Here is a 20,896-nt window from a genome sequence, read left to right as displayed (position 1 = left end):
ATTTTTTGAGGTAGAGTTTCACTTTTGTCGCCCAGACTGGAGTGCAATGGCGCCATCTCGGCTCACTGCAAACTCCACCTTCTGGGTTTAAGCAATTCTTCTGTCTCAGCCTCCTGAGTAGCTGGGATTACAGGCGCCCACCACCACGCCTGGCTAATTTTTGTATTTGTTAGTAGAAAGAGAGTTTCACCATGTTGGCCAGGCTGGTCCTGAACTCCTGACCTCAGATAATCCACCTGCCTCGGCCTCCCAAAGTGCTGGGATTACAGGCGTGAGCCACCACGCCTGGCCACACACGTATATATTTGAGACAATGCGTGTGTGTGTCTGTGTGTGTGTGTATGTATTTGAGACAGGGTCTCACTCTGTCACCTAGGCTGGATTGCAGTGGTGTGATCATGGCTCACTGTTGCCTCGACCTTCCTGGGCTCAGGTGATCCTCCCACCTCAGCCTCCCAAGTAGCTGGGACTGCAGGCATGTGCCACCATGCCTGGCTACTTTTTCAGTTTTTTTGAAGAGATGAGGTTTTTCCATGTTGCCCAGGCTGGTCTTGAACTGTTGGACTGAAGGGATCTTCCCAGCTTAGCTTCCCAAAGTGCTGGGATTACAGGCATGAGCCACTGTGCCCAGCCAAATCTGAAAATATTAAGTGGAAAATTCCAGAAATAATTCATAAGTTTTAAATTACACACCATTCTGAGTAGCATGATGAAATCTCATGCTGTCCTACTCCGTCCTGCCCAGGATGTTAATCAACCCCTTTGTCCAGCGTATTCATGTACCATAGGCTACCTGTGCTTTAGTCACTTAGTAGCCATCTTAGGGATCAGATCAACTGTCTTGGTGTCGCAGTGCTTGTGTTCAAGTAATCCTTATTTTACTTCATAATGGCCCCAAAGTGCAAGAGTGATTACTGACATATCGTTACAATTATTCTACTTTGTATTAATAGTTATTGTTGTTAATATCTTACTAATTTATAAGTTAAACTTTATCATAGGTATGTATGTGTAGGAAAACACATAGTAGGTATAGGTTTGGTGCTATCCACTGGGAGTCTTAGCATGTATCCCCTGAGAATAAAGGAGGACTACTGTAGTTTCATTGTCTTAACTTCAGCTATACCCAGCCATCATGCATAACTCTGGTGTGGCCAAACTAGGCTTTTATTCAAGGCTTACTGTAGGCCATGGGGAGACTGTTAATAAAGTCTGGGTGCTAATATTTGACCTTAGCTCCAGCTGTACTCTCTTATTGAGTATAACCACCTCCCTAGCTTCACCTGCAGTCTTGAAATGGCTGAGCAAATGGGCCTGGTCCCCACTGTATTGGTTACTTATTGGTGTATAACAAATTATGCCAAAACAGAGAGGGTTAAAATAATGAGCATTTATTATCTCATAGATTCTGTGCATCAGGAGTCTGGATATAGCTTGACTGGGTACCTCTGGCTCAGAGTCTCTCATGAGATTGCAGTCAAACTGTTGGCTGGGGCTGAAGACTCTATTTGGGGGGAGAGTGTTTGCTTTTAAGCTGATTTACATGGTTGTTGGCAGGCCTTTGTTCCTTGCCATATGGGCCTCTACACTGGGCTATACTGGACATGATGATTGGTTTCCCCTAGAACAAGTGGTCCAAGAGAGCGCAAGAAAGAGTGCCTAAGATGGATACCTCCATCTTTTTATCATCTAATCTTGGAACTGATAGGCCATCACTTCTTCTATATTGTGTTTGTTAGTAAGTCCAGCCCATCCTAAAGGTGAGGGAATTACATAAGGGCATGAACACTAGGAGGGCAAGGACCGCTAGGGATCATCTTAAAGGATGCCTCTGACATTGCCCAAGGGCCATGCTCTGGGGAACAATCGCTTCTAGGTTCTGTGGCCTTTTAGTTTTTCTTTGACTTCCTGTGCTTACGACCTAGAGTCTTGTGGAGTCTTTTTATACTCCCTTTTATATTGTGTCTCTTGGTTCATGCATTACTTCATTGCTTTGACATGACCTATCCTTTTTTCCTTCTCCCTAGACTCCTGGGCTCCAATTAGAAACTAGCTTTTTATCCTAGGCTGTAGTCCTGCCTCCCAACTTTTTTTGTTTGATACCTTTTATTCTGGAGCCCATTGTACAGCCACTGACTTTGGAGCCTTTACTACTCCAACTTGGCTTCTGAGAGTTATATTTGTAGATGGCATTGAATTGGGACTCACAATGACAGATGAAAAACTTTATTCTGACTTTTTGGCCATTGGTGTTAGGTGCTAGGACTGAAATCCTAGTATGTGAAAGCTGGAAGGGGTTTTATTTTTATTTATTTATTTATTTATTTATTTATTTATTTATTTATTTTTTTTTTTTGAGACGGAGTCTTTCTCTGTCCCCCAGGCTGGAGTGCAGTGGCGCGATCTCCGCTCACTGCAAGCTCCGCCTCCCGGGTTCACGCCATTCTCCTGCCTCAGCCTCCTGAGTAGCTGGGACTACAGGCGCTCGCCAACACACCCGGCTAATTTTTTGTATTTTTAGTAGAGACGGGGTTTCACCGTGTTACCCAGGATGGTCTCGATCTCCTGACCTCGTGATCTGCCCGCCTCAGCCTCCCAAAGTGCTGGGATTACAGGCTTGAGCCACCACTCCCGGCCTTGGAAGGGGTTTTAGAGACCATCTCTCCCAAACTTCTTATTTACGTATCAGAAGAACAAACTTACCCAAGGTTTTGGTAAGCCAGGGCTAGAATATAATTTTCTCTGATTCTCATTCATATGTTGTTCTCACTCTGTTGTGGAGCCTGTCTACCCTAATGGAGCCTGTTTGGGTTGTTAGGAGGTCTGGTACCTATACAGAGGAGAACCAGGAAGCAGTTCACAATGTTATATTATGTTCATAGAAACTGGTCTGGGTAGAATTAGGGATATACAAAGTCAAATGTCAAGTGCTGCTTTTTTGGACCTATCCAGCTAGAGAGCTTTTATATTAGGCACAGAAAAAGAAGCCCAGCAATATCTGTTTCATATGGTGCCTAATATATGCACCCTATACCACTCTCTTGACAATATCTGTTCAGAGCAATGAGGAATCTGTTTGCTGGGATGTACAGAATAGGCATCTGAAGGAGACGGGTCAGAGCCTTATGTTGTACGTCTCACCACTGAGCCGTTCAGCTGGCTCCGTTATGGATTTGGGGCCTCCACAGGAAGGGTAAATGTATTAAAAACTTTGTGGGGTTACTCGTGGCCACCTGGAAAGTGCCAAGGGGAAGTTCTCTGGGCACTGAGAATTTGACAAGTTTGCCTATGTTGACACAACTTGCTAGAGCAGGCGAGACTTGAAGAGGGATGGCTGTGGTCCTGTCATGTTTATCAGAGTGGAGCAGCTTTCTTTTGTGTGAGAAGTCATGCAAGAAAAATCCGGAAATGAGCCAACAGCACTTACACGTTTGTTTTCTGCTGGGGAGCATGGAATAGAGAAGGTGCGGGTTCTAAAATTTCTCTATGGGTGGTGGTTGCTTTCCTGATGCAGAGTTCCAGCCCCAGACCACTTTACTCACTTCATCTCCCTCTGTTCCCCTTGCTGCATTCTTGGCAAGCTGGGCTTTTCTCTTTGTTCTGATCTGCAGAACAAACTTTTATTTATACTGCTTCACTTTTGTTTCTACTTATGTCATTTAACTTCCTTCAGAATGTCTTTCTTTATTACCTGTCCTTCTTTATTCCTACTTCCAGTCCTCTACGAAGTCTTTCCTGACACTAATGCTAGCTGTGAGATACTGCTGACCTCTGAACAAACTCTGGTAGCACTTACTATCTGCAGTGCTCTCTATGCACTTCACACACTGCTTATGCCACTTACAACAAGAGGCAGCTTGCTATGTCTTTTTTTTTTTTTTTTTTTTTTGAGAGTCTTGCTCTGTCCCCTGGCTGGAGTGCAGTGGCATAATCTTGGCTCACTGCAACTTCCGCCTCCTGGGTTCCGGTGATTCTCCTGCATCAGCCTCCTGAGTAGCTGGGATTACAGGTGCGTGCCACCATGCCCAGCTAATTTTTGTATTTTTAGTAGAGACGGGGTTTTAACCATGTTGATCAGGCTGGTCTTGAACTCCTGACCTTGCGATCCGCCTGCCTCGGCCTCTCAAGATAATGTCTTTTACAGCAAGCTAGTACCTAAGAGCACTGGGCATTGGTTTGAGTTCTTGCTGACAGTATGACAGTATGATCCAAACTCTCAAACGACAGTTTCCTCACTTGAAAAATGGAGTTATAAGCACCATAAGAGAGGGTAAAGAAAGAAAGAAAAGTAAAAAAGAAATTAAAACTGTGTTTTATTTATTATTATTATTATTTTTTGCATATTTCCTTGTCTCTTAAGGGCAAGAGCCATGTCTGGTTTGTTGGCTGTAGTACATATCCTCAGTACCTATGAGAGTGCTGGTCAGAGAGTATGTGCCCAATAGATATTTGTTGAATAAATGAATGAAAAACAATGAATTGATCTTTGGATTGAGTAGGTGGGGAGGGAGAATACCAAGTACTTGACATCAGTTCCTATAAAACTGTTAGACAAGCATGCCCTGGGATTGGGATAGAATTCACATGGTGAGTTTTCTGAGGAGTTCTGTAGGGATTATTTTTCTGCCTGACCTAGTACTTCATCCCTATTTACTAAGCACCTACTGAAGCTGTGCTCAGTGACAGTTATCAGTCATACTGAGGGATGGTTTGGCTATTGACTTTTGTTGGCAGTTTTTGTTTGCCACAGCAATGACTACCCTGAGCAGGTGGCTGCAGTAGGAGTGGAGAACTGTGCTTGAAGAGGACATGAAACCTGTAGGCAAGGCCTCCTTGGGTCTTCCTGCTCCCCCTCTTTGGTTCCATGGCCCACATGGGTTTACCTCAGGTCAAATTTGAGGCAGCTGAATGAACAGAATGAACTTTCACTACTTTGCTGAGACTAGCTTGTGGAACGGAGGAGGAAACCTTTCATGGGTCCCAGTCCTGGGCTTGTTGTGCAGCAGAGAGATAGGAGAGTCCTGTGAATATTGCTGGCTTTTTATTTTATTATTATTTTTTTTGAGACGGAGTCTCGCTCTGTCGCCCAGGCTGGAGTGCAGTGGCGCAATCTTGGCTCACTGCAAGCTCCGCCTCCCGGGTTCCCGCCATTCTCCTGCCTCAGCCTCTCCGAGTAGCTGGGACTACAGGCGCCCGCCACCACGCCCGGCTAATTTTTTGTATTTTTAGTAGAGAAAGGGTTTCACCGTGGTCTCGATCTCCTGACCTCGTGATCCGCCCGCCTCGGCCTCCCAAAGTGCTGGGATTACAAGCGTGAGCCACGCGCCCGGCCTGCTGGCTTTTTAAATGTTATCTCTGATGCTGAGAACTCCAGCCTGAGCAGGCATCACATCAGCTTTCCTTGAAGACGTTGGGGAGGGGCCTCTTGGGAGACGTGATGGAGGAGACAAAAGAATAAAAGCAACTGTGCTGTCAGCACGGCCCAGTGAGGGCTGATCTGACCCTTTCCTCTGTTGGCCATATACACAGAGCTCCTGGCTGCCTTGTGTTGATCTCTGGCCTAGGTAATGACCAGAAATCTCACTGGCAGGCAGGCAGGCAAGCAGGCAGGCTTTCAAATCTCATGTGCCTCTAATTTTCTCAGTGTGATTCAGTAGCTCTGCTCCTGTTTGGCCTCTCTGGGTTATCTCAGGCCTCTCAGGAAGCTCTCAGAACTCTCGTCACTACAGTGTATGTTCGAACAAATGTGTCTGTGCTTGCCAAGTTCCCAGAGCTGGCTTCTGAAATACAGCAGCCAGGGGAGATGGGTGGCCTTCAGGTGTAACACACACACACAGGTTAGAAAGCAGTGTGTGTCTGTGTGTATATTTGTTGGTGGGTGGTCGAATTTGTGGAGGTCTTGTTTTAAGAAACTTGCTGACAAGAGCAAAGGTCACTGGAACTCACACTTCGTATCTCTGAAGAGATAAATATGTAATTAAGACAACTGAAATAACTTCAATGGTAAGAATGATGATAACAGCTACTATTTATTGAGCACCTTTGTAGGTGTTTTACATCTGCAAAACAACCCTTAAAGGTGGATATTGCTCTTATTTTACTGATGAAGAAATCGTAACTCTGAGAACTTAAGATCATTTTCCCAAGGTGGTGGAGCCAGGATTTGAAATTAGCTTTATCTGATCCCAAGACCAAAATTGTTTCTATGTTTGTTTAATAACTTGGTGTGGGGTGGGGTGGGGGGGAAGAAACAGCTATCTGAGTTTAGAATTTAGGTGGAGATAGGCATTTTGATTAAAAATTATACAATTTATAGGACTGTTAAGTGGTGTTAGTTTATTCTATCACCCAAGTGGCCTGGGAAACTAGGATTAGAGGTGGGATGGGAGATGGAAAGAGAGGCTGTATTTTACTTATGAATTCTGAATAGGTAGTACCTAGCTACAGAGTGATGTATATTCAGTTTATATTTTCCAAAACTATCACCTTGGTTGAACTGTTCTGAATTTAAGCCTTGTGTTAGGGGCTGTGTCTTTGTAGTGTTCTTTATCTCTTTAGTCAACATTTAGCATGTTTATTATATGTTATAAGGCAATCCCTGCTCAGTAGAAGGACTCAATATAGCAGGAGAACTAAGATGTATGCTCACATTTTATATTATAATAAGAGCTTCTATTTATTGAGTACCTATTCTTTTCTTTTTTTTTTTTTTTGACAGAGTCTCGCTCTGTCGCCCAGGCTGGAGTGCAGTGGTGCTATCTTGGCTCACTGCAAGCCCCGCCTCCTGGGTTCACGCCATTCTCCTGCCTCAGCCTCCTGAGTAGCTGGGACTACAGGCGCCAGCCACCATGCTTGGTTAATTTTTTTGTATTTTTAGTAGAGACGGGTTTTCACCGTGTTAGCCAGAATGGTCTCGATCTCCTGACCTCGTGATCCGCCCGCCTCCACCTCCCAAAGTGCTAGGTTTATAGGCGTGAGCCACCGCGCCTGGCCTGAGTACCTATTCTTCATCAGGACTGGGCTAGGTACTTTCACATGCATTATTTTAGTTAATCCTCACATCGGGTCTCACACTTCATAGCTTATTGTACAAGGCAATCTTGGTTCAGTGCCCTGTGATTGATACTGATAGTCTTGTTGGCAGTTGTGATCCTCTCTGCTGAGGGAGATCAGAGAAGCTTTGTAGAGGAGGTAGCAGCTTAGTGGGTCTTCAGATACTTCAGGTAGAAATATAAGGGAATTTGAGGGAAGTATTCCAGTCATAGGAAATGTTATGAGTAAAGGTCTGGAGTGGGGAAAAGTAAAGAGTCTTTGGGGGGCAGTAGTTTAGATTGGCTGGAGAGTGGTAGCTGTGCCGGAGAGTACCATAAAAAGATCAAGGAAAGACCAAGGAGGGCCTAAATTGTCAGGCTGCTTGATTCCATAGGGAATAAATAGTCCTTGCAGGTTTTGACAAGAGGAGAGACATGACCTGAGTTTTGCTGTAGCAAGGTTAATCTCACAGAATATGCACAGTACATTGGTAAAGGTGAGATTGGAGGCAATGAGCCTAGATAGGAGACTTTGCAACTGTTCATGAGCATGAGACATTGTGGAGGTAAAATCAGGACTCAGAGTTTAAATGTAGGAAGGGAAGGAAAGAAAAAAAGAGTCAAAGATACAGCAGTGTTTTGAGTGTGGGTCATGAAGAGACTGGTGGTGCCATTAACAGAAAATATATGGCAGTCAGAAGGAGAGTCGGTGCTAAGGGATGATTAGTGGTGGAGTAGCTGAACTTACTTGAAGTGCTGGGCAAGGGGCTACGCTCCACAGGACTTCAGGAACCAAATAATTCTTTCTACGCTTATTTCACATTGCTACATTTTACAGATGAGTTTTCTGGGGTCCAAAGAAATGAAATGATTTGCCTAAAGTCATACAGTAACTCCATGGTGGAATCTAAGTCTGAGAACCCAAGTCTGTTTGCTTTTTAGCTACTAAACTTCCTAACAAAGCTGAGCCTTGACTCTAGGAAAATCAGAGAGAGTCTTGGAGACAGACAAACCTGACTTCAATTCCAGATCTTGCCATTTTTCTGTTTGTGAGATCTTAACAAGATTGCTTTTCCTCTCTGAGCCTTATATTCCCTTTTGTCCACATTTGCAAAAAAGGGAATATTAATTTTTACCTCATGGAGGCATTGGAAGTAAAGATGCTTTCTATAATACTCTTTTTACTTTTTTTTGGTTTTGTTCTGAGACAGGGTCTCATTCTGTCGCCCACACTGGAGTGCAGTGGCACCATCACAGCCCACTACAGCCTCCACCTCCCGGGCTCAGGCGATCCTCCCATCTCGGCCCAACAAGTAGCTGGTACTACAGGTGTGTACCACCATGCCTAGCTAGTTTTTATATTTTTTGTAGAGATGAGGGTCTCACCATGTTGCCCAGGCTGGTCTGGAACTCCTGAGCTCAAGCAATCCACCCACCTCAGCCTCCCAAAGTGCTGGGATTATAGGCATCAGCCACTGCGCCTGGCTACAGCTCCGATTTTCTAGTGGGATATGGAGTGGCTGACAGAACACTGAGTGACCATGTCCGATCAGCTACTCTTTTTTTTTTTTTTGAGATGGAGTCTTGCTGTGTCGCCAGGCTGGAGTGCAGTGATGCGATCTCGGCTCACTGCAACCTCTGCCTCCTGGGTTCAAGTGATTCTCCCACCTCAGCCTCCCAAGTAGCTGGGATTACAGGTGCCCGCCACCACTCCCAACTAATTTTTGTATTTTTAGTAGAGATGGGGTTTCACCATGTTAGCTAGGATGGTATCTCTTGACCTCATGATCTGCTTGCTTTGGCCTCCCAAAGTGTTGGGATTACAGGCGTGAGCCACAACGCCCGGCCTCCTATCAGCTACTCTTGACCAGAGAGAAGATGATTAATATCCCTTTCCCTCAGGGTCTTCTGCCAACCTTCATGTGGGCTCAAAGTGGAGGCAAAGTGATAGCTGAATTTAGGCTATGCTTGGTGGGAACTTCCTCTAGACTAGGGTAAGTCCTGGCTTGGGACAGAGAAACTAGGGTGGACTTGCTGATCAGAGTGCTTGGAGTCCTTATCTGGTCATCTCTTTGGTTTAGTACACAAGTTCCTAAGTTCTCCTCAGGGGAAGTAAGCTGCTCTAGTAGGGGTATTGTTAGGTAGTAGGGCTGTGGTTATGTCAGCTCTGTGTCATGGGGCCAGGCCTGAAACTAGCTGTTTTGTCCAATATCTAGTCACATACTCTGAGTGAGTGGAGGAGGAATACAAGATTTTCTAATTTTAAAAAACAACTAACTGCGTACTATTTTGTAGCTTCTGTCTTAATGCCTTTTCTTTCCATTGTTTTCTTGAAACTTTTTTCATTTTCTTCCCTCTTCCTAAGTTGGTTCTCTTGAGTGTTCACAGCTTTCTTTATGGAAAATCTGGTTTAATAAAAAGACCATGAGACTAAGAATTAGGTAGGCTTAGTTTAGCCTGGGTTCTGATACTCTTGACTTTTCTGGGCTTAAATTTCCTCATCCCAGGTATTGTGGGGATAACAGAACCTATCTTACAGGGTTGATATGTGCAGATCTTATGAAATAATGTGATAGGCATTTATTCGTACACAAATTTGAGTAATTTATTATTACTGTATTGGTTTTTCTCCTCTGAATTGTCTGATGATCTATTCTTTGCAATTCTTTGGTTTATCCTCTCTCTTTAGTACCCTGTTCTCCTAGGTTCTCACTCTTCCTTATAATCTTGTTTTCTAACTCTCTTTTTTTTGAAACAGCGTCTACCTCTGTCGCCCAGGCTGAAGCGCAGTGGTGTGATCTCGGCCCATTGCAACCTCCGCCTCCTGGGTTCAAGCGATTCCTGGACCTCAGCCTCCCGAGTAGCTGGGACTATAGGCGTGTGCCACCATGCCTGGCTAAGTTTTGTATTTTTAGTAGAGACAGGGTTTCACCATGTTGGCCAGGCTCATCTTGAACTCCTGACCTCAGGTGATCTGCCCGCCTTGGCCTCCCAAAGTGCTGGGATTACAGACGTGATCCACTGCACCCGGCCTTGTTTTCTAACTCTTAATGACAACGGGAAGTGTGGCTACACTGGCATTACACCAGTTGCAAGGGAGTGGGTCTGAGCTCTTGGGAAATGTAAACGTTCATTGGCTTTTGAGTACAATATGTTGTCATTAACTTGAACAAGTCTCTTTACCCCCATTTTCTTTTCTTTTTTTTTTTTTGAGACAGAGTCTTGCTCTGTTGCCCAGGCTGGAGTGCAGTGGTGCAATCTTGGCTCACTGCAAGCTCCGGCTCCCGGGTTCACGCCATTCTCCTGCCTCAGCCTCCCGAGTAGCTGAGACTATAGGCGCCCGCCACCACGCCCGGCTAATTTTTTGTATTTTTAGTAGAGATGGGGTTTCACCGTGTTAGCCAGGATGGTCTCTATCTCCTGACCTCATGATCCTCCCACCTCAGCCTCCCAAAGTGCTAGGATTACAGGCATGAGCCACCGCGCCCGGCTCTTTAACTCCATTTTCATATCTGCCATCTGGTTTACCATTATAGCTCAATTCTTTTGAGTCTCAAAGTCACTTCCATTTCTGAAAACTCCCCTTTAATGCACAAGTATTACTGTGTTTATGTTACTCCCACTTTTTTTTTTTTTTTTTTTTTGAGACAGAGTCTCACTGTGTTGCCCAGGCAGGAGTGTAGTGGCATGGTCATAGTTCACTGTAACCTCCAACTCCTGGGCTTAAGTGATCCTCCTACCTCAGCCTCCGAAGCTGGGACTATACACAGGTGCCACCACACTCCACTAATTTTTAAAAATTAAAAAACTTGACCGGGTGCAGTGGCTCACGTCTGTAATCCCAGCGCTTTGAGAGGCCAACGCGGGTGGATCACCTGAGGTAGGGAGTTCGAGAGCAGCCTGACCAACATGGAGAAACCCCATCTTTACTAAAAATACAAAAAAATTAGCTGAGCGTGGTGATGCATGCCTGTAATCCCAGCTACTGGGGAGGCTGAGGCAGGAGAATCGCTTGAACCTGGGAGGCGGAGGTTGCGGTGAGCTGAGATTGCACCATTGCACTCCAGCCTGGGCAACAAGAGCAAAGCTCCATTAAAAAAAAAAAAAAAAATTAAAAACTTTTTTTTTTTTTTGTGGAGATGGATTTGTCCAGGCTGGTCTTGAGCTCCTGGCCTGAAGTGATCCTCACACCTTGGCCTCCCAAAGTGCTAGGATTACAGCTGTGAGCTACTGTGTCTGGCCGTGTATTTACATTACCTCTGAACTGAGGACTAAAACTAGCTTTTTAGTATGGATTAGGTTTGGTATAGCCACTGGGGAATGGATTGTATTCTGGAGTGAGGGGTGGAGCCTGGCAAGAGGGCAGTTCTATTAGCTCAGTTTACCTACGCAGAAAGGGTGTTAGGGCCTCCAGGCATACTCATGCTGCTTCTGTTATAGCTGACACCTAACTGCTCCTCCTGAGCTGAGCGTATGCTTGTTCTCTTAGCCAGAAGTCAGAGCTTGGTGAGGCCTGATTCCCCAAAGAATTCAGTGATGAAAATTAGGGCACTTGAGCATATCTAATTGGCTGAACTGTGTGAAGGGCAGAGGCTTTCCCTGGGGGCTCCTTTTAATCTCATGTGGTTATAGTCTTTTAAGGTTGGACTAATTAAAATGTGTTGACAGTTGGACTCACTACTTTCCTTGCACTAGGTCCTGCTCCGGTCTCCTAGAGTACCAGAAGTTGGCACAGAGCTATTTTTCCTGGGGAGCTGAGGAGTGGGTTTCCATTTCCTAATCTACTAAATCTACAGTGATGTAATGTTTGTCCAAAATGGACTGCCAAACATTTTATGGTGGGGAGAAATTTAGTCTGGGACTTGGATGTGGCCTGGATTTGCTGCACTTCTTAAGGTGTCTTTTCAGGTGGATTGTCTGTTCTGATAGCCCTCAAATGGCCTTGCCCTGTGAGCTGGCAAGTCATTTCTATTGTCCTGGAGTATCCTTCTCTGGTATGTGTTCCTCTTCTAACCAGAAAAAGGGATAAGGAAAAGATATTTAAGTCCCACCATTTGCCAGATCAGGGCTAGTGTTTTACACACCTATCTTTTGAGGTATGCTTCATAATGCCCATTTTGCAGGTGAAGTAATAGATTCAGAAAAGGAAAATAACTTGCTTGATTGTCATTACAGGCTGTAAGCAACTAAATCAGAATTCAAATCCAGGTCTCTCCCTAGCTTCAGGTTACTTTCCTAAGGTAGCACAAATGATTTCATGTCCTCTTATCCTTTTAAGCCACTAAGTTCTCATATCCAGAGAGTCTTCTTCAGTTCCTTTAGCCAGAATGACTTCTTTCCCTGCTTTTTAAGACTACTCTGCCTCTCACTAATCTGTCTGATATTTAAGTCACTGAGGCATGAATCTACCTCCCTCATCTGACTATTCCTGCTCCTGCAAGATTTGGTACTCAGGGTGTATTTGTTAAAGAATAGAATGAAGTTATAGTGCTGGAATTTCAGGTGTTATGACAGACTGGCAAGGGTAAGGGTTTTGGGCAAAGCCTTGGCTAGTTTTTCAAATAAGGCCCCCCTGTGTCTTTCTGATTTGCCCAGAATGTGCTGTTATTTTCCTGGACATCTGGCTTTAGAGTTTGTATCTTTTTTTTTTTTTTAATTTTTATTTTCTCCTCCCCTTCCTCTTCTTTTATTGTTTGTTTGTTTGTGTTTTTCTTGTAGTTGGCTTGCAACCTACAGAGCTAGGCTTAATGCTCCCTGGACTGGAGTTATATGACAGACCCTCGGCTTGGCCTAGGTTGCTGGAATATGCCTGTTGACCATGGTGCTTGGATTTTGTTTGGTTGGGTTTTTGCAAAGAGCATGCCAAGATATTAACCTTGCATTTGGGGCTTATACTTTCTGCAACCTCTGCCTACCAGTGTATGTCACTTCACAGGATAAAGGCTTTCCTGGCAAAGGCAAACACATGTAAAGGCATCCCTATAAGTTGAATTATTTTTCTCACTGACTTGAAAACAATTATAAAACTATCTCAGACCTTTTTCTATGCATATAGTATATACTTACTGTTTAACATAAAAAGTTCCTTTGGGAATAAATGGCAAATTGGAACATAACAAAATATAGGCCAGGCACAGTGGCTCACGCCTGTAATCCCAGCACTTTGGGAGGCTGAGGCAGGCAGATCGCTTGAGCTCAGGAGCTTGAGACCAGCCTGGGCAACACGGCGAAACCCTGTCTCTACAAAAAACACAAAAAAATTAGCCAAGAGTGGTAGTGTGTGCTTGTAATCCCAGCTACTTGGGGGTAGAGGCAGGAGGATTGCTTGAGCCTGGGAGGCCGAGGCTAAAGTGAGCCAAGATCATGCCACTGCATTCCAGCCTGGGTGACAAAGTGATACCCTGTCTCAAAAAAAAAAAAAAAACCCTAAAAACAACAAAAAAATCAAACCAACAACAAAATATAGTTAAAACACCTTTAGTGGAAGAAGTCATAAAATATTAATAATAAAAATAAATACTGCAATAGGATGAAACATGCATTTTTGCTTTGTATTGTTTTGATAACATAGGCAACCTGAAATAGCTTAGTCAAATGGATTGAACTAAATAAGGACACAACATTCCTTTTGGTTTCTCTGCTATGGAGAATAGATATGAAATGTTCTTAGGAGAAGGGGCAAATATTGCATTCTGGGACTAGGAAGAACTGTGCTGTGGCTCAGTTCCTCTACTCAGTGGTGAAACTAAGCTTTCTGGTTGTCCATTCCCCTATGTGTTAAAGGGAATAATACCTATCTTGTTTAATTTTATGAGGGTTAAGTAAGATAATATATGTGAAAATCTTTTGTAAACTATGAAATACTATTATTATCATACTTAGTGGGTGGCTGGAGCCAATTTACTAGCACTGTAAGGAAGCTTTTGGTTTAAGATATGGCTAGACCTAGGTAGGAAGAAGGATGCAAAATTAATGGATAAACAGACCTAGGTAGGAAGAAGGATGCAAAATTAATGGATAAACAGTTGAATGCTGTTTGGGTAGCAGCTGAGAGGAATTCCTGTGAGTTGAGGGAAAGGACTGCATTCATTTCTTTTGTTTTTGGGAGACAGGGTCTCACTCTGTTACCCCAGCTAGAGTGCTATGGTATGATCGTGGTTCACTGCAACCTTGAGCTCTTGTGCTCAAGCAATCCTCCTGCTTCAGCCTCCTGATTAGTTGGGACTACAGGCACATGCCACTACACCTGACTGATTTTATTTTTATTTTTTGTAGGGGCAGGGTTTCACTGTGTTGCCCAGGCTGGTCTCGAACTCCTGGGCTCAAGTGATCCTCCCGCCTCCATCTCCCAAAGTGATGGAATTATGGGCCACTGGGTCTGGCCTTCAATACATATTTATTGAGTCCTGCCTGGTTGAAGATAAAGAAATACTGATATTTACCTACTAAATATGTGATGTGGTAAAATATGGAGGCAGTTTGGTTTAGAATGAAAACCCCATAAAGATAGGGTTCTTGTCTGTCTCATGCACTGTTATATATTCACCAGGAGTAGTGCCTGGCATGTAGTAGGCTCTCAACAAATATTTGTTGAAAGAAAGGTTACGATTTGGAATCAGACAGACCAGGTTCATATTTGGGTTCTGCCCAGCCCCTTTCCTGAGTGCGTTGCTCAGTTTCTTCATTTATAAATAAAATAGGACTAGGATTAGCTGGTTATTGGGAGGGTTGTTTAAAAAAATATTAAAACCTTTTCTATAAGGCTTACAGTAAGTGCTTAAGGAAAGATAGTTTCTTTCATTTCCCCTTTCTGGTTTGCAAAGTGTGATGGGAGTGCAGGGGAAAAAGTAGTTAGAGCTACCTGGGGGAGTCTAGACGATGGCTTCACAGGCTTGATCTGATAGTGTCTTCCTACAGAACAAGATTATTATTATTATTATTATTTCCTCACAAAAGGAACTCCCTGGGATTAAGCAAGCATCTTGGAATTGGTATGCCTTGCTTCTCTGCATTTCCCATGGTCTTCATTGGAGGGCTGGCTCTTGTCTTTCTAGCAAGGTCAGATTTACACTGCAGGTTTGTTCAGAAGTTGTTGTTCCAGAAGAAGCAGCTTCCAGTGGAGACTCTGGACTTAGCTGATTTGCATGGGCTTTTGTAGCCAGCCGTCAATCCCCTATCCCCACCCTGCCAAATACCTCAATAATTGTTAGTTATAGCTTTGAAAACGTGTACTCAGCTTGACTCCTGTTCCAGATCAGTTGTAAATTCTCACATAAGGTAGAGCAGAGTGTGTTTGCTTGGGTTAATCAGGTATTTATAAGTTGACCTTTACTAGTGAATACCTAATTTTTCCCTCATGCCTAAGTAACTCTAGCAGGCCGAGGGCCTTGTTCTCAGGCATTCCCAGAACTGTTGGGAGTTGCAGCAGGTTTGCCTGCCCTTGTCATGTATGCACAAGGGCCAGTAGGATTTATCTGTCTCCCAGCAAGGGTGCCCAGGACCTCTCCTTTTATCCTGTCATTCTAAAGCACTGGGAATACCAGTCTCCTCTCTCTGATCAGCATTTTAGACACTGATGCTTTCTCTTCTAGTTAGTTTCTTGGGAGAATGAGTAAGCAGGGAGGAATTGTTTGGCTTTCAGGTAAAAATGACTTCTTGCTTGTGAATTGAAGTCACTAGGCGAGAAGTGAATAAAGAACATGTTCCTGGATAGGAGTGGTCAAGCATTGGTAAGTTAGACTTGGTTTGGGGTTAAATGGGCCTGGTGCTCTCTAGGAGTGGAATCAGTAACGGTCTTGGCCATGTCCTCATTGCCCTCCTTCGGGAGCTGAGCGTTGCCGTAGGGGAGATCTCACATATGGGCTAGGGAGAAGGGAAAGGAGGAGGGTTAAAGAAAGAAGAGACAGAGGGAAGAAAAGGGAACTTTTGCTGAGCTGTTTCTCTAGGCTAGGTGCTTTACACCAATAATTTTCTTTAATCTTCACAACAACTTTGTGAGGTAGCTATAATTAGTCTTGTTTTACATATGATGAAACTGAGGCCCAGAGAGGTTAAGCAACTTACCCAAGGTCACAAAGCTAGTTAATGATAATAAGTTATTATTTATCATGTGCCTGAAAAGCACATATGAAGTTTCTTTTTTTTTAATCCTATGAAAATTATTACTTCCTCAATGCAAATGAGGAAACTGGGAATTAAAGAGCTTTGGTTACTTGTGGAAGGTCACTCATCTGGCAGTGTCAGTGCAGGGATTTGAAACCAGGTCTGTCTCATTACAGAATGTGTTCCCTTGATGTCCATGTTTCTCTAATGGAAGAGCTGGGATTCAAATGCAGAGTCATGAGAGCAGGGCTTATGTCTTACCTATCTTTGTGTCACCATTCCCTATGACAGTGCTTACCATGTTGTTAGTGCCCAATAAGTGCTTGCTGTAAAATCTAGCTCTGCCCTCCCCATAGCTCATGTTAGCTGCAGTGGGTTCCTATTGCTAGCTGTGTCCTGCCCCAGCTATTTGGCTGCCTATCTTCCCCCGACAGTTTGGCCTTATCTTGCCTACCCATTGTGGCCTCCCTGACTTCCCAACACACAGCATCTCCTCTAGTACTGTTGCTTTCCTCTTCTTCATACCTCTTTTTTTTTGAGGCGGAGTCTCGCCCTGTCACCCAGGCTGGAGTGCAGTGGCGTGATCTTGGCTCACTGCAACCTCCGCCTCCCGGGTTCAAGCGATTCTCCTGCCTCAGCCTCCCGAGTAGCTGGGACTACAGGTGCACACCGCCACACCCAGATAATTTTTGTATTTTTAGTAGAGGCGGAGTTTCACCATGTTGGCCAGGCTGGTCTCGAACTCCTGACCTCAGGTGATCCACACGCCTCAGCCTCCCAAAGTGCTGGGATTATAGGCATGAGCCATCGCACCCGGCCCTTCATACCTCTTTTCCCTAGCTATACATTTTCCTCCGGCTGTGGCTTTCCAAAACCCTCCAATCCTGTTCATTCTTTTCTCTGTAGTTTTTCTGACTTATTCCAGGGACTTCCCTTTCTAGATTATAATCTTCTTAGTCTGTACCATATAATTTGTCACCTAATTATCTACTGTTTCACTTTCTGTTGGTTTCGTGGACATTAATCTTCTCCCCAGCCAACCGATGGTAGTCATATTATAATAACTCCCCAGATTGGTTTGTGCTCTGCACTTTACAAATCACTCCCCTGTTTAAGACCTGTCTTTTTGCTTATCATGCCCACAGCTGCTCTGTGAGGTGGGACAGGAGGGGATTGTTATCTCCATATTATAGTAAACAAATTCAAAGAGGGCAGGTGACTTCCCAATGTCATATATGTAATTAGGGGCAGAACAGAAACTATATCTCAGGTTTACTAATTTCTGGCTTAGAATTTTATCTGCAGTCTCTTCTACATTTGTTTTTTTCCCTACCATTTCCCCTCTTGCCTTCAAGGGTCACTCAAGGCAGAACGTCTACCTTGTGGGTTTTTAGGTTTGGTTGGTAACCCAGTGAATGGTAAAGTAGCCCAGATAGCAATCTTAGGTACTTCTCAGTGGCATCAGTGTTCTGGGTTGCTATTGCCAAGAGAGTTCTCTTTCTGTGGCTATTAGGATTAATGTTGAACTAAGAAGCATTAGATTATTATGAATGGTCAGAACACACTCTCATGGAGATCCAGGAAGCAGGACAGGATGTGTGGTGCTGGGCACTTTTGTGTTGTGGCAATGGCATGAGCTTTGCAAGCAGTTCAGGCCAGAGTTTGAAATCTGTCTTTGCTGTAGTTTTTTGGCCTCATGACCCTTAGTAAATCATTAATCTCTCTGAGCCTTAGGGCTACTGAGAGAATGTATTTAAGGGCCACATAATGGCCTGTAAAAACAGTATTTGTTGTTGGCTTTTATTGCCAATACTACTTTAAGTTTAAGGTGCCTGAAGGGCATTAGAAGCCTGCTAACACCTGTGACCCTTGCAGGTTACTTCTTGTGTCTTAATTTCCAAGCATTAGTGATGACTACCTTGGAAACTATTGGCTGATAGGGGATGAGCTTGAATGCTGTTCCCAAAGTCTCCAGTCTCCAAGTTTCCAGTGTCTTCTCAGGGCAATGAAAATAGTTTGTGGACAGCTAGGGGATGGTTTCAGTGTCAAACTTTGGGAGTAAAATCTTTCTTGTTTTTCTGAAGAACTTTGGCATTAGAATTGTTGGTTCTGGAAAGTCAAGAACACAGTTGTTATTGAGAGATTTTAGTTATTTCTGAAACCAGATGTTGCTCCAAAGCTGTTTGTTAAATACTTCCCTACTCTTCCTAAACCCCTGCCCCTCCCCAAAAGAAAAATAAATCATATTCAGACCATTGTGCGATGGTTATATCTCTGGCCTCCCTGGTCACCCAGCCTCTAGCTCTCTGCTAGCACCACTCCAAATTGCTGCTTCAAAAGAGGTCAGTCAGTCCCTTTCCCTTACTCCTCAACCATGACCTGGTCTGTCTGGAAAGAGGATGAGATACATGGACCAATACATCCTATTTAAAAGGGAGCTTGCTTTCTCACTAGGGACTTTAGACTGCCTGACACACAGGAAATGACTAGAAAATCTGACCAGTGGAGCATAACTCATTGCTAAAATGGCAGGTTTGGATGGCTGCAGGATGGGAGAGCAGGCTTCCTGAAGAGGCAGGAAGGGGCAGCTGGATGAGAAAACAGTGACTTTTGAGTTTTTCCTTTTAGAGTATGGTGATGTAGATCGTTTATTTAAAAAAAAAAAGGAAAATCACATAACTTTAAAATTAATCATTTTAAAGTGTGCAATTCAGTGGTATTTAGTACTATCACAAATGTAGTTCAAAACTATTTCATCAACCCTAAGGAAATCCATACCTGTTAAGCAGTTGTTCCTAATTCCCCCCTCTCCCTTTCCCCTGGCAGCCATCAATCTGTGTATCTGTGTTTTGTCTGTATAGATTTACCTATTCTGGATATTTCACATAAATGGAATCATGTGATCTATTGATCACATGATTATTTTATTTTATTTTACTTATTTTTTCGAGACGGAGTCTCGCCCTGTCGCCCAGGCTGGAGTGCAGTGGCGCGATCTCGGCTCACTGCAAGCTCTGCCTCCCGGGTTCACGCCATTCTCCTGCCTCAGCCTCCCGAGTAGCTGGGACTACAGGTGCCCGCCACAGCACCTGGCTAATTTTTTTGTATTTTTAGTGGAGACAGAGTTTCACCCTGTTAGCCAGGATGGTCTCGATCTCCTGACCTTGTGAGCTGCCCATCTCAGCCTCCCAAAGTGCTGGGATTACAGGTGTGAGCCACTGTGCCCGGCTGATTATTTTATTTTTATTTATTCATTTTTTTGAGATGGTCTCGCTCTGTAGCCCAGGCTGGAGTGCAGTGGTGTGCTTTCTGCTCACTGCAGCCTCCGACTCCTGGGTTGAAGTGATTCTCCTGCCTGTAGCTGGGATTGCAGGCTTGTGCCACCACACCTGGCTAATTTTTGTATTTTTACTAGAGACGGGGTTTCGCCATGTTGGCCAAGCTGGTCTTGAACTCCTGACCTCAGGTGATCCACCTGCGTTAGCCTCCCAAAGTGCTGGGATTACAGATGTGAGCCACGGCGCCTGACCTTGATCATATGATTATAATGGGGTCATATGATGTATTGTGTCTGTCTTCTTTCACTTAGCATAAGGGAAAATAAGTTTTAGAGGTTCATCCATATTGTAGCATGTATCAGCGCTTAATTCCTTTTTTTTTTTTATTTTGAGACAGAGTTTCGCTCTTGTTGCCCAGGCTGGAGTGCAATGGTGCGATCTTGGCTCACCGCAACCTTCGCCTCCTGGGTTCAAATGAGTCTCCTACCTCAGCCTCCCGAGTAGCTGGGATTACAGGCATGCGCCACCATGCCTGGCTAATTTTGCAGTTTTAGTAGAGATGGGGTTTCTCCATGTTGGCCAGGCTGGTCTTGAACTCCCGACCTCAGGTGATTCACCTACCTCGGCCTCCCAAAGTACTGGGATTACAGGCGTGAGCCACCATGCCCAGCCACTTCATTCCTTTTTATGGCTGTGTAATATTTCATTGTATGTTTATACAATAATTTGTTTATCTGTTCATCCACACATGGGCATTTGGGCTGTTTCTACCTTTTTTTTTTTCTTTTTTTTTATTAATTTTTTTTTGCACACAAAAACAATAAACATTTTCTAAAAATACATACAAACAAAAAGATGCGTATCAAACATATTAGGAAGGTTGCACATGGGAAGTCGGGGAATAGAAATGGGGGGTGGGAGTTAAAATAAATGAGAGAGGGACTTTATATGGATCAGTGATAATAACTCAATCCTCTATTTGACAAAGAAGAGGGAGAAGGAAGAGGAAGAAAAAGAAAGTGGGATAAAGGATCAGAAAGGGAGGAAAATAGAAAAAATTAGAGTATGACTCCAGGGTAGACCTGTTTTGTTGTCACTGAGTTGGTTGGTTGGTTTGTCTGTTGTATTTTTCATGTTTCGCCATGTTGGCCAGACTGGTCTCAAACTCCTAGCCCGAAGTGATCAACCCGCCTCGCCCCCCAGAGTGCCGGGACCACAGGCGTGAGCCACCACGTCCAGCCCCCACATTGCTTCTGGCCTCCGTGGTAGACCTCCGAGACGGAGCGGCCGGGCAGAGGCGCTCCTCACTTCTTCCCAGACACGGGGCGGCCGGGCAGAGGCGCTCCTCACTTCCCAGATGGGGCGGCCAGGCAGAGACGCTCCTCACTTCTTCCCAGACGATAGGTGGCTGGGCAGAGGCGCTCCTCACTTCCCAGACGATGGGCGGCCGGGCAGAGGGGCTCCTCACTTCCCAGACGATGGGTG

General features: G+C 44.4%; 1 protein-coding gene across 8 annotated transcripts in view; it reads left to right on the top strand.

Annotated features, from left to right (window-relative positions):
• Positions 1 to 20,896, top strand: part of STIM1 (stromal interaction molecule 1) — a 230,750-nt gene that overhangs the window by 8,486 nt on the left and 201,368 nt on the right. The window lies entirely within an intron of this gene.

This window comes from Hylobates moloch, unplaced genomic scaffold (assembly GCF_009828535.3).
Source record: "Hylobates moloch isolate HMO894 unplaced genomic scaffold, HMol_V3 SCAFFOLD_11, whole genome shotgun sequence".
NCBI lineage: Eukaryota > Metazoa > Chordata > Mammalia > Primates > Hylobatidae > Hylobates > Hylobates moloch.
The sequence above is the reverse complement of the archived record's forward strand: the minus strand, read 5'-3'. Positions and strand labels throughout refer to the sequence as shown.